The following is a 12,301-nucleotide window of genomic DNA, read 5'->3' as shown; positions in this document are numbered from 1 at the left end:
AAAATGCTAGGTTAAATACAACCCAGTGCTGGGTAAAATAGGGACAAACCCAGCAATTGGGTTGTTTTGACCCAGCGGTTGAGTTACTACCCAGAAGGTTGGGTTAAACATTTAACCCAACCGCTGGGTCAAAACAGCCCAATTGCTGGGTTTGTCCCTATTTTACCCAGCACTGGGTTGTATTTAACCCAGCATTTTTTAGAGTGTGTGATTGGCAGACATAGTTTAAATGATAACATTTTTCACATCTTGATGCAGAGTGATTGAGGCTTCACACTTTTGTCTGCAAGTATTTGTTTTATTGAATCAGAAGGTTGTTGCTCTTTCTCTCGCTCTCTCTCTCTCTCATTACACTGTATTTCAAATAATAAAGCTGTTTCAGTGCATCACAAATAAATATAGATTTATGTGTCGGGGGGTGGTGGGGGGGTGGACTGTCCTCTAATACTCGGCTAAACATTCAAAATTAGTTTTGCATGGTTTTTTTTGCATGTCTCACCCTTAGGCGATCCAAGATGTAGATGAGTTTGTTTCTTCATCAGAACAGATTTGGAGAAATTCAGTCATCAAAATAGAGTTAAAAACAGCTAATAAAAACATCAGATTACTCTACAAATAATCGACATGCTTCCTCCAGTGAAAACGTTGTCTTGTCTGAATCAGGAAAGGAATATGCACATATTAAGCACCGTTTACAATCAAAAACAGTCCAAAACAGTTCTAAAAAAAAAATATGTTGGTGGGTTGATGTGAGAAGACAACTGGGATGGACATTTTCACTGGAGACAGTGAAAAAAATTACAAACATGCAAGCTTTTCACTTCACAAGAGATTAATTGATGGACTGTAGTCATGTCAATTACTTTTGTGGATTATTGTGATGCTTTTATCAGCTGTTTGAACTCTCAATCTGACAGCACCCATTCACTGCAGATGATCCATTGGTGAGCAAGTGGGCAAACTGGTGAGCAAATTTCTCCAAATCTGTTCCAATGAAGAAACAATCTCATCTACATCTTGGAGGGCCTGAGGGTGAGTTAATTATAAGAACAAAAAAAATAAAAATGGCAAGCCGCACACTGAATACAATGCAGACTGGAAAAGTCTAGACATTTTTTTATTTTATTTTATAAATTGCATCGTCCAAGGATTTCATTTTTCCTATTTGGAGCGCTACAAATTTTCTTAAGTTTCACATGAGTACATTTTAAGGAAATTTAAATTTTGGGGTGAACTGTTCCTTTAAACCAACAGCCATTGTGGTCACACATTTAATTGGAGGGGAAAAAAGTTTCAATAAAACAGAGCAAAGGCAACTTCCCATAGTAAACTAGATGCATGTAATGAACTGTTTTCATTAATGATAATAATGTAAAGAAATGTTTCTTAAGCACCAAATCAGTATGTCAGGTTGATTTCTGAAGGATTGTGACACTGAAGACTGGAGTAACGGCTGGTGAAAATTCAGCTTTGCAATCACAGCAATATATTACATTTTAAAATATATTAAAATAAAAAAAGTGTTATTAACAATATTACTGTTTTTCTGTAAGTTTGATCAAATAAATATAGCATTGGTGAGCATAAGAAATCTTACTATCCACAAATGTTTGAACTTTTTGATAGTGTATTACATTTAATCAAAACTTACAAAATACGGCTTCCACAAAATAAAATCAAGAAGAAGAGTGCATCAATTATCCCTGCAGAAGTTAAGACTGTGCATACAGAGCTTCTCATTAAACCAGCATTCACCTTTCTGGCCTGTCAGAACAAAGTCTCTATTTGTAGTCCACTGATTAAACCATTAGTGGGCTGCAGATTTACAATAACTCTGCTAATCTATTCAAACTTTCTTTAGCCTGTTGCAACTCCTAATGTCTGACAGCCCGTGCAAAGACGTATGGTAAAACATGAAACTCCACAAAGAATAAATTCTCCTCTGTAGCCTACAAAGCATTCCAAGTTTTTCTGTTGAAGCCCAGCTGCTGAGAATAGAAAACACTGGATCTTTTGTGAGGTGACTCAAAGTGCGTGGGTACAATATATCAGTCCTCAACGACAGAATTATCCCACTTTTCCCTCCTTATTAAGGTACAATCTTGCCATCTTATTTGTTAGAACATCCTTTCTGGAGTTGCCATAACAAGAGCATAATGGGTATCATTGTCACATGAATTATGCTTGGACCTGTGAGTGGGTGGGTTGCACTCATAGAGGACAACACCATCATGGTGTTTTTCTGTCCGTGACAAAGAGCTTCTTAATTGTGACCGAGTACGTTTGAGAACATCAAGTCATGCCATTTTGTCTGCACTGTGCACTGCAGACCTTTGGCCATTGTGTTTGTCCATTTTAATCAAATTCTAGGCGCGCTTATGGTTAGAGCCAATGTGAATGATAAAAGAGTTCAGGCTTGAGATGTGGATGTGTCATGAAGTCATGTTTTCCAGCACATAGAAGGCTGCTGTTTGCTGTTTAGACCGTCCTTTTGTCCCCCAATATTCAAATGGGGTTTAGTTTTAAAACGTGAGCCCGTTCTGCATAAAAGGCCAATAGAAATCTAAAAGGACAGAATATGTGACCAAAAAGGCTGGTCAATAAATGTCTTGTCCTAACACCCGGGCAAGAATGTGGGAAATGGCCCAAGAGGCAAAAGTCTGCCAGGCATATAGATACAGTTCAAATGTCTGAGGAAATGGAGATTATATTACATTCAACACATTTCTCTAAAGGCAAAACGGCCTGCAATGAATGTCTTTATGTATTATCTCTCTGTTCTTTATACTTGCTGATCTTTTTAGACACTGGAGTCAAAATTGAGCATTTTCACAGCTTTACCTTGCACAACACAACCCAGCACACATGCGGTTGCATCTTCTCACACACACACACACACACACACACACACACACATGCTGATCTTTTCAGACACCGGAGTCGAAATTAAGCATTTTCACAGCTTTACCTTCCACAACACAACCCAGCACACATGCGGTCGCATCTTCACACACACACACACACACACACACACAGCTCCACTAGCTTATTAACACTGACATCTGATGCCACGACTGGGCAAACGAAGCTCAACAATTGATGTCAGAGCCTTACAAATTAAATAAATGGGGAAACGCTATGGTGTATTACACACACTAAGTCTCCTTAATGAACAGTCACACGTTGGTGCACAAAGCGTCCTGTGCCAGACAAATCAAACATGTGCTGGCTAGAAAACAGCCATGGAGCTGCACTATGTGGTGAGAGAGACAGATCAATGAATAGATTACCTTTTATAGATTAAACACAAAGTGAAAAAAGTGACAATTAAATAAGCGGCAAATCTCAAGACCAAGCTAGATAAAAATTAAACGGACACTTTTTTTTAACATTAGCATTATTTTAAAATATTTTGATTTAATAAAAAATTACATATAAAAATGCATGTCAATTTTTACTTCACAATAAGGTTCAATTGATTAACAAATGCATTAACACCACATTAGAAATTATTTTACAGCAATTTTCAATAATAATATATAGATTGAAATTATTATTATTATTATATAAATCCATGTTCATTTATAATGCATTAACATTAATAAAATGTATTAGTATATACTATCTAGATTAATAAAAAAGTATTACTTATTGTTAGTTTATGATACCTAATGCATTAAATAATTTTAACAACTTCAACTGTTACTGTAAAATGCTGCAGATGCATAGACAAAGATGAATGTCATTTCCTGTTTAAGGTATTTGTACATGGACAGCTTCCTTCTTTAGAGTGCTTAAATTTATTCATACAGTCGGCTGCCATTTTTGTTTTCACTGCTTGCAGCCCTTTGGTCTGCCACCCAGCACTTTAAAGGTGTTCAGTGTACGGGGACATTATTTTTAGATCACTTTACAATCACTTATTTTGCTGTCGGAAAATGTAGAATAATAGGTGTGGATACTACGGGTTGGTTGAATGCATAACTGTAGCCAGACATCTCTTATTCTCCAAGGTGGGCTGAGCTCGGCTTTGAAAGACAGGAGAGGAGAGAGATGAAATATCAAAAAGGGGTTAAGTGCCGAGGTTACCCATCCACGGAGCATAAAATGAAGGCTCTCACTTTGATGGACACCGGAACCCAGATCCCTGATGTCCCAAAATATTAGGTTTCTCTTCTAATAATGTTGGAAATATTGCCTACTGTCATGATTAATCTGGCCGGGTGCTGGCGCTGATTGCAGGTGACACGGTCACAGCGCAGTGCCCGTGTTAGTTTCCACACACCGTCAGCTTCACTCCCAGTTCCGGGCGAGCCAGCCTGCGCAGTGATAGCAGCTCTCGGTTGCCTCTAATAGATTGTGACAGCCAAGAAGGAAACCTTTATTTTAATTCAAACAACAAAAGCCAAATAGCAAAACGTATGTACGTGCCTAACTTTTACTTCCACGCCTTTTCTTATCTTCCCCCATTTTAATTTCTCAAATTCTTTTTTTCTCTTCAGTAGAGATGCAAAATGCGGAGGTATTTGCAGATGTGGAGGACAGCGCAAAAACATTTGTAGAATCAAAGGCTTGAATTATTGCACAAAGTTCAGCAAGTTTCACATGGCACTTAGAAACGCCATTGTCCCAGCCAGGAACAAGGAAGCCCATTCTTCAGAGGGGATGAAAGTCAACCTTGGCTATTCTCATAATCAAATCTGTAAGTCCCAGTGGACCATCGGGACAAGGCCTTGGGAATTCTTTGCATTGGCCATGGTCAGAATGCACTGTTTGGCCTAACAATGTTAACATTGATTTTAATGCTCAGAGAATTTTGGTTGAGCTGAGCAAACTGAGTGGGACTGAGGGGGAATACCACTCCCTGTCATTCCCATGAGAGGCGAAGAGGGTCATATCTTTCTCCACCACACCCACCCACCCTTTCTCCATCCATCCGGCTATGATCTCATGCTGAAAGCCTTTCTCTCAAACAAACATATGCAGATGCCCAGAAAATAGCGCCACTTCCTCCTTTTGCCCATTGCCCTCTTGCTATACCGCCATCAGGCCTGATATTATTTGCGCAATCACTCCTTGTTGACAGTGTATCGAGACTGAAACAGGAGTGTTTTGAGAACTGATGTTACATTGATGTCCGGTTGCCATGGGGCCACAGTTACGGCATGAAGTCATGACCTTCCTGTTTGGCCACATAGTAACTTATTGAGTCGATACAAATTACCCTGATTCTTTATCTACCAATTTAGCTGCTGTTAGTGGGCAGGGGTCACATAGCCCCATTCATGGGATGGCTTTTGAAGTTACTGCTACCACTGTGAGACTTTAACGCTTACCCCCATGCGGTGGGATGGGAGGTGGGGGGGGAGATGTTTCCAGACAATGAACAGCATTGCTTCCCACCTTCAAAACACTTACTTCAAAAGGACCTCCCTCTTCCAGTTCTGAGTTTGCTCTGGTTGCCGGCACTGGACATGCTTTTCCCTGTGGATATAAATGTTTTATTAGAGGTGACACCTCGGGCTGCTCTTTCCATGCTTCGGTGCAAACCCTTAGACAGAGACACGACAGGACTGAAGGGAGAGCACTCATGCAAAAAATATCAATTAGAAAAACACCAAACCGTTCATTGACACACTATGAATTTGTCACTCTTTGAATGAACAGCAAATATGTGAGGCAAGAGCATCTGGGCATCTAATTAAATCAGAACTCACAACAACATGACTCCAAAGCAATGACAAAAATTTTATCGAAATATCCGCTCCACATGCCATCCCAAGCTTTGGGATTTCATCTTTTGCCAAATTATAACTTGATTCATGTGGTATGTAATATTCAAGCACCCCATCAGCAGAGAAAAATATAATGATTTACAATAGATATACATAATTGATTGCCAATCAGTCTCTAATCAGCCTTCAATGAAACTATTGTGTTGCCCGAAGAAGATGGATGTTAAAAGAAGCTTTTGAAAAACAGATGGTGGATCCCAAACAATAAGGTTTTTGCTTCTTTTTGAAAATGATCAACTTCCTGTGCAACCCTGACAGATCATTATCAAACCCTAATGAAATAATGCTCTCTAATAAAATAACTATGGACATAGAAATATATTAAAGTATAACAAGACATTTCCTTCCTTTTCAGTAGTCATATATATATAAAAAAAAAAAAAGGAAATATAAAACACACAGAATTCATTGTTTTCATCTTCAATAGTGACATTGTTTTAGGGTTTTTTTTGTTTTTGTTTGTTTTTTCTATTTCATTACTACTATTACCTTATTTTCTGTCTAGCAACACCAAATTTGTTGCAACTACAGTGTCCATAATATAATGAAAAGCATATTAAATTACTCAATTCACCTGATTGTTGTTGGTGTGCAGAGGCGGACAGTAACTAAGTACATTTACTTGAGTATTTCCTTATCACTCTGTATTTACAGGATTTCACTGTCCACTCTGTTCAAATGTGGATGAATGGCTACACATAGATGCTCTCACACACTGTCAGAACTGTGCGAGATCACTACCATCCTGCTTTTGTGGGGGTGGGTAGGGGTGTTCAATAATGTTTTTGTTTTGTTTTTTTCCCCATAGGTTTTTAACATTCTAAAAGCTCTTTATTCCAAATATACTACAAGCTAGTCAGTGTATTCAGCAGGTGTAATGTATTCTAAGTTGCTTCAGAAGTATTGTAAGTATTACAAACAACAATAATAAAACAGTGCATTGACATAAAAAGGGAAATTTACTTTTGGTACTTAAGTACTTTTAAAAGCAAGTACTTCTGTACTTGTACTTAAGTAAAAATCTGTCTTTACAACTTTTACTTGTAATGGAGTAATATTTGACCAGCAGTATCTGTACTTTCACTCAAGTAATGGAGTTGAGTACTTTGTCTGCCTCTGTTGGTGTGGAACACCAGCACTGAAGCACTAATGAAATTTATATTGCATAGTAGCAGATAAAAAAAAGAACGGTCCTAATGATTCATGAGCCTTTCCTCAAAAGATGAATGTGTTTCCTTACATTTGCCCACCTGAACTGCATGGATTTAATTTGTTGACAATTGATACTGATCACCTTCAAATGGCTTTTAATTGATATTGGTGCGGAAGCAGTGAACTTTAAATAGACATTTCTAATTATTGGATTTAAAAAGTGGGGGCTTTTCGGGAAATGTTATGGCATTTGGAAAAGGATTCATGAGGTAATAAGGAGATGGCCACCCTGCAGCTAAATGACATTAAAGCCTGTTACTGCTTATACCTGAAGGGAGCAATGCCACCAGTCTAGGGAGGCGAGAGTGGGGTCCCACCTCGGGGCTGGTACTTATCTGGAGAATACATTACTTTATTCTGATAGCCAGATATTTCTGTGTCACTCATCTTGCAATTGAAATGTGGCTCATGTCTTTGCAGGAGTCAAAAGGAGGTTGAGCTGTTGCAGAAGACAAATGGCGTCTGAATAAAAGGATTTACAGGTTGGCATGTATGCCAATGTTTGCCGTTTGCTCTTGTGCACTGAGAGATGCCATTGAAAGTGATAAAACAATTAAGCAATATCACACTGGTAAGAGTGCTGTTATTACATTTAGCACACAGCCTTTACAAAAAAAAGTTCTTCAAACAAACCATTAATATTCAGCTCAAATTTCAACACCATACAGCCCATTATTTGACCATTTTAACACAAGAGACAAGCTATTTTATTTATAGAGGGCTGTAGGGATGACATATTTTAGTAGCCCGACATACGGAAACAAGTTAGCATTTTAGCACTTCCAGTTTCATTGTCCTGAAGTCAATAGATTTTTTTAAACGGGTTTTTGGTTAAACGCCTGAAATAAGGTCTGTGGTTAACATGCTTACATTACATTCAAGTTTTTCTCTACAACATAAAATACATCAGTAATACCCCATTGTGAAGCTTTTACTTACTTTTATGTCTTGAAAAATGAATATGCTAATAAGTGGCTAAATGAGGCTACAGAGTTTGAAAGACATTAAATGTCATCACGCCAAACAGGAAAACCAATCTACTCGCTAGTCCACTTTCAGCCTCATTATGTCTATAATTATGCTCTTGTAACCTATTCTAAACCAAACTATCTGGGACAATGTTTTTTTTTTTTTTAAATAAAGACTGAAAGAGTTGTCTGAAGCTTAATGGTGGTGACCTTGAAGTCATGTGACCGTGGTATAATTTGTTTATAGACTACGCTCAAGTTTTTACTTCTGGCGATTATATTTAGGCTTTGAAATTCATAGAAGTTGTGTTCATTTGTGACTTTTATGTTCAAAAAATAAATCATGAGGAACAAAACGTTTGACAATCATAAATGTTTGTTGGTCACATAGCTTATTGTTTGCAATAATCCAAAAGTCAATAGAAACATTATATTGCGTTTTTGTGGAAGTAACTAAAGTGATGCTAACTTCCAGGTTGGCCAACAAAAAATTATTAATCACTTCAGCACTCTGTTGTTGTTCAATCAGTGAAAATGGTCTCAAACGAAAACAAAGTAGGGTCCACTATTGCATGTTGCCAATTGCACTGCACAGACTAACAAACATGAATAAAAGGAAAGACATAAACCGTAATACATTACAGTTGTGTTATAAGAAATATCAACCGTCAAACCATTTAGTTTTATAATGGACAATTTTGACTAAAGGCCTTTAGTCTATGCAAGTTGTAGCTATTTATGCATGTCCAAAAACAATGATGGAATGAGATTGATGACTTAATTACAATTGGTTAGTTACTGTCATCATTAACTTCTGCTTAGTGTAAACCAGACATTGCTCTCCAAGCCCTCCCACGCCAATGATATCCCATTAGAGAGCTTAAATCTCATTACCTCATTCATCCAAGCACCAACATGCCTGCAGGGAGCTAGCAAACAGCCGTGACAGTGCTCAGACAGGTCCAGACGGTGTCCCACAAGGCTCTATCCTTGGTCCTGTGGCATTTTCAGCATGGAGCCCTGTAGGGGGAGAGCCAGATTGAATGGAAGGGACAGGGGTGGTTATGTATGGTTAAAAGGTTTGGAAGAAGTTGGGGGCACTCCTGGGGTCAGGCAGACATGGTGTGAGAAGGGTCAGAGTAGGTGATAATCTCAGAGGTCCCAACACTGAGACTACTGTGTCTTTGGTCTTGTTCCCTCAGGTGAGGTTAGGGGCTCTATATTTTGCTGGAGCAGCACATGACTAAGGCTCCATGGAGAATGACTAGAGGAATGAACCTGGAGAGTTCAGATGAGTGATAGGCACCCATGGAGATCTAATCTTGTCACATCTGATGAGACTTAAATTATCACCGACAGTTAGCAAGAAAGAAGTTTGAGCTGTATGTGTTCACTACTAGTATTTTTACAGTTCAAAAGTAATGTTTTCAATTACATTGAAATAATGACAATAATTAAATTATCTCGTTATTCCTTTTTCTTTCACTTATAAAACATCATGCAGTATGGCCTTCAGTTCTACATCAGACACTAGTGAGAACAATCCCCATGTAATGTCTGTCCAGCATGCTTCATTGGCTTATAATGGAGGATCAGTGTCAAAGCAGCCAACAAGATGATTACATGCCATCGAAGCACAGCCATTCTTTAGTATCGATCCACTTCAGCTGGGAAGACAGAGTATGTAAAAATTGAGCCAGGTGCAAGCTAGAGCCAGTGAGAAAAAGATCCCATATGTGTTAATTTCTACATAAAGACTAGGCTGCCATACATATTGGGTATGAAACTTAACTCTGGCCTCAATGTTAAAACAAAAACCGGCCTTTCAGGTAACTCAAAGTTTTCTTTTTGATGAAAAATTTTCAGAAATTTCAGAAGTTTTACTTATTCAGTAGTTTTTCTCATGTTTTAAACAGAAACCTCAGTAAATGGTCTGAATAAAATAATAATAATAATAATAATAATAATAATAAAGAAGCAGATACAATTAAGATTATTTCTATTTTTTAGGTTAAATATTAATAATAATGACTCTCTGATAGATATGCATCATGTATTGAAGAGGATATATAAATATATGGTAAAATACTGGACAAATTACAACACAAACTCATCTTGGAATTCATTTACACTTGGCGTTTTTCTTCAGATCAGATATGCAATCAGTAAAAATGCACGAAGAGACAAATTTAAACACCTCCATAGTGATCAGGATTAAACAGGCAAGGGAAATAATAATTGAACATCATCAATTCAATGAAGGATGACATATTAAACAGATTTGGACATCTGTAAATTATTTCTTTAGCAGCGAGATCCCATTCACCAGTATTAGTCAAGAGCAACTGTATGACATCAAGTCAATAAGGGAAATGATCTGATTGATTCATACTGTCTGAGTACCAGCGATTAAGCACATTTAAAGTTCTTCCTCATTTTAACTAAGCAAAAACTGGACCACTGATAGCATTTTAACCAGAACCAGCATTTGCGAAGCGCGAATGCAAGTATACTGCGTGTTTCCTATGTTAATTGCAATCCCGCCAGCATAAACATTATTATACACTGTTGAAATGTACAATGTCTCATAACAAAAAGGTGAGTGTCCATGTGAACCGTCTGAATAGCCTTTGTTGTTTACCATAAATCAATTATTTATGCCTATAGAGCTTCAAAATATTTATCTTTGTGCAGTATAAAGCTAGTGGGAAATAAATGATGTTTTTATCAAAGGCAACAAATTTTTAAACTGAGGTTTTGAAAGATGGGCTCCACTTTCCTGGGAGGTGTTGGTTGGCCTGTCAGTGATCACTGCATGAAACATCAAACACAGACACTCACACACTAATGATACAGCTGAAAGGAAAACAGACAACGTTTGCACAAACCACCTCTGAGGAAGATCAACTAAAGGAAATGTTCTTTATCGTACTGGAAGGAATGCCAAAAATTCTAGTTTTAAATGTTCTGCTAACCTTGTGGCAACAAAAAATGTCCTGAAACAACAAAACCTGCTTGTGAAAAAAATATAAACTGGTAATGGGTTAAATATCTTTGATCGAGTTACAGTTAAACAATAGAAACAAATGGAATGTCCTCAAGCTTTTCAAGGATGTGTCAATATGGACCTCTCTTGAAATAAAGCATAAGCACAACTAATCATAATCATTATCCTCTGAGCCTTGAGCATTAAGTCTTCAAGGGGTGTTGTGTTATCCTCATCTGTTCAAGAGTGCAAGTTGGGCAAAAGAAATTGGACTCAGAAGGCATCTCAAAAGCAGTTGTCATGATAATGAAGTGCTTGAGATGTTGCCATCAATCGAAATCCAGCATCAGGGATCACACACAGCATATTAACACAAAGAAAAAAAAAAACGTGTGCATGCACACAGAAAATAAATTACAACCTAAGATTGTATCAAGAATAGAAATGGCAAAAATGTCAAATGGGGGAAAAAAAAAATTTTTGGCGTATCAAAAAAAAAAAGTTACAAAAAATATATACACATATAAATAAAAAGCAAATAAATAAATAATATTCTTTACATACACATACACACACACACATACACACACAATATTATATTAATTATATAAATATAATTGCACTATTGATACCTATATTTTTTTATTAAATGGAAAAATAATAAAACAAACAAATAATACGCTATAGACACAGATACAAATTATAATGATAATATACACTGAATAATGACACAGACTAAAGTAGTTAAATTTTATATTTATTTATATATATATATATATATATATATGATATGATATGATATGTTAATGATGAATGTGCTAATATAAGTAATAAATAAGTTAATATATTATTCTAATATGGTTATTATATTTATTTTATTGCCATATATAAGTTATCTGTATAAATTATAAAAACTATGACAAGTTAATGTTTAATTTATGATATTTTATTTATTTATTACATTTTATATTATCATCTCACACATGGATCGGCATTTTCTATAATGTCTAAATTCTAAATCAAAATAAATATCTGATATTACTTAATATATAATTAGCATCAAACAAACAATATAATTCATATTCTCAAGGATTAAAGATTTCCATAGTGACTCGTCGATTCGTCGCTCTGTTGACAATGTCTTGAGCCTTAACCAGGAACATACTCTGAGTTGAATGAACTTACTCCCGGACGCGTTTTTGGAACCACATACCTTGAGTAAGCAAGGTTCGGGGTTAATCAACCGAAAGTTCAGGGTTTAGCTGACGGTAAGTTAACCATGCTTTCTGGAATACACCCATGTTCCCGACCAGGTTAGGTTCATGGAGTAAGTTACCACG

At 36.8% G+C, this 12,301-nt stretch overlaps 1 long non-coding RNA gene across 1 annotated transcript in view; it reads right to left on the bottom strand.

The window, feature by feature from the left end:
- Positions 1-5,431: 5,431 nt before the first annotated feature.
- Positions 5,432-12,301, bottom strand: part of LOC107692385 (uncharacterized) — a 38,654-nt gene continuing 31,784 nt past the window's right edge. Inside the window, exons 2-3 of the long non-coding RNA XR_001634640.1 lie at positions 8,870-8,995; positions 5,432-5,484 (exon numbers count right to left, since the gene is read on the bottom strand). This is a non-coding gene — a long non-coding RNA (uncharacterized LOC107692385). The remainder of the gene's footprint in view (positions 5,485-8,869; positions 8,996-12,301) is intronic.

This window comes from Sinocyclocheilus anshuiensis, unplaced genomic scaffold (assembly GCF_001515605.1).
Source record: "Sinocyclocheilus anshuiensis isolate Anshui unplaced genomic scaffold, SAMN03320099.WGS_v1.1 scaffold70, whole genome shotgun sequence".
Lineage (NCBI taxonomy): Eukaryota > Metazoa > Chordata > Actinopteri > Cypriniformes > Cyprinidae > Sinocyclocheilus > Sinocyclocheilus anshuiensis.
Note: the sequence above shows the minus strand (reverse complement) of the source record. Positions and strands in the feature narration are given on the sequence as shown.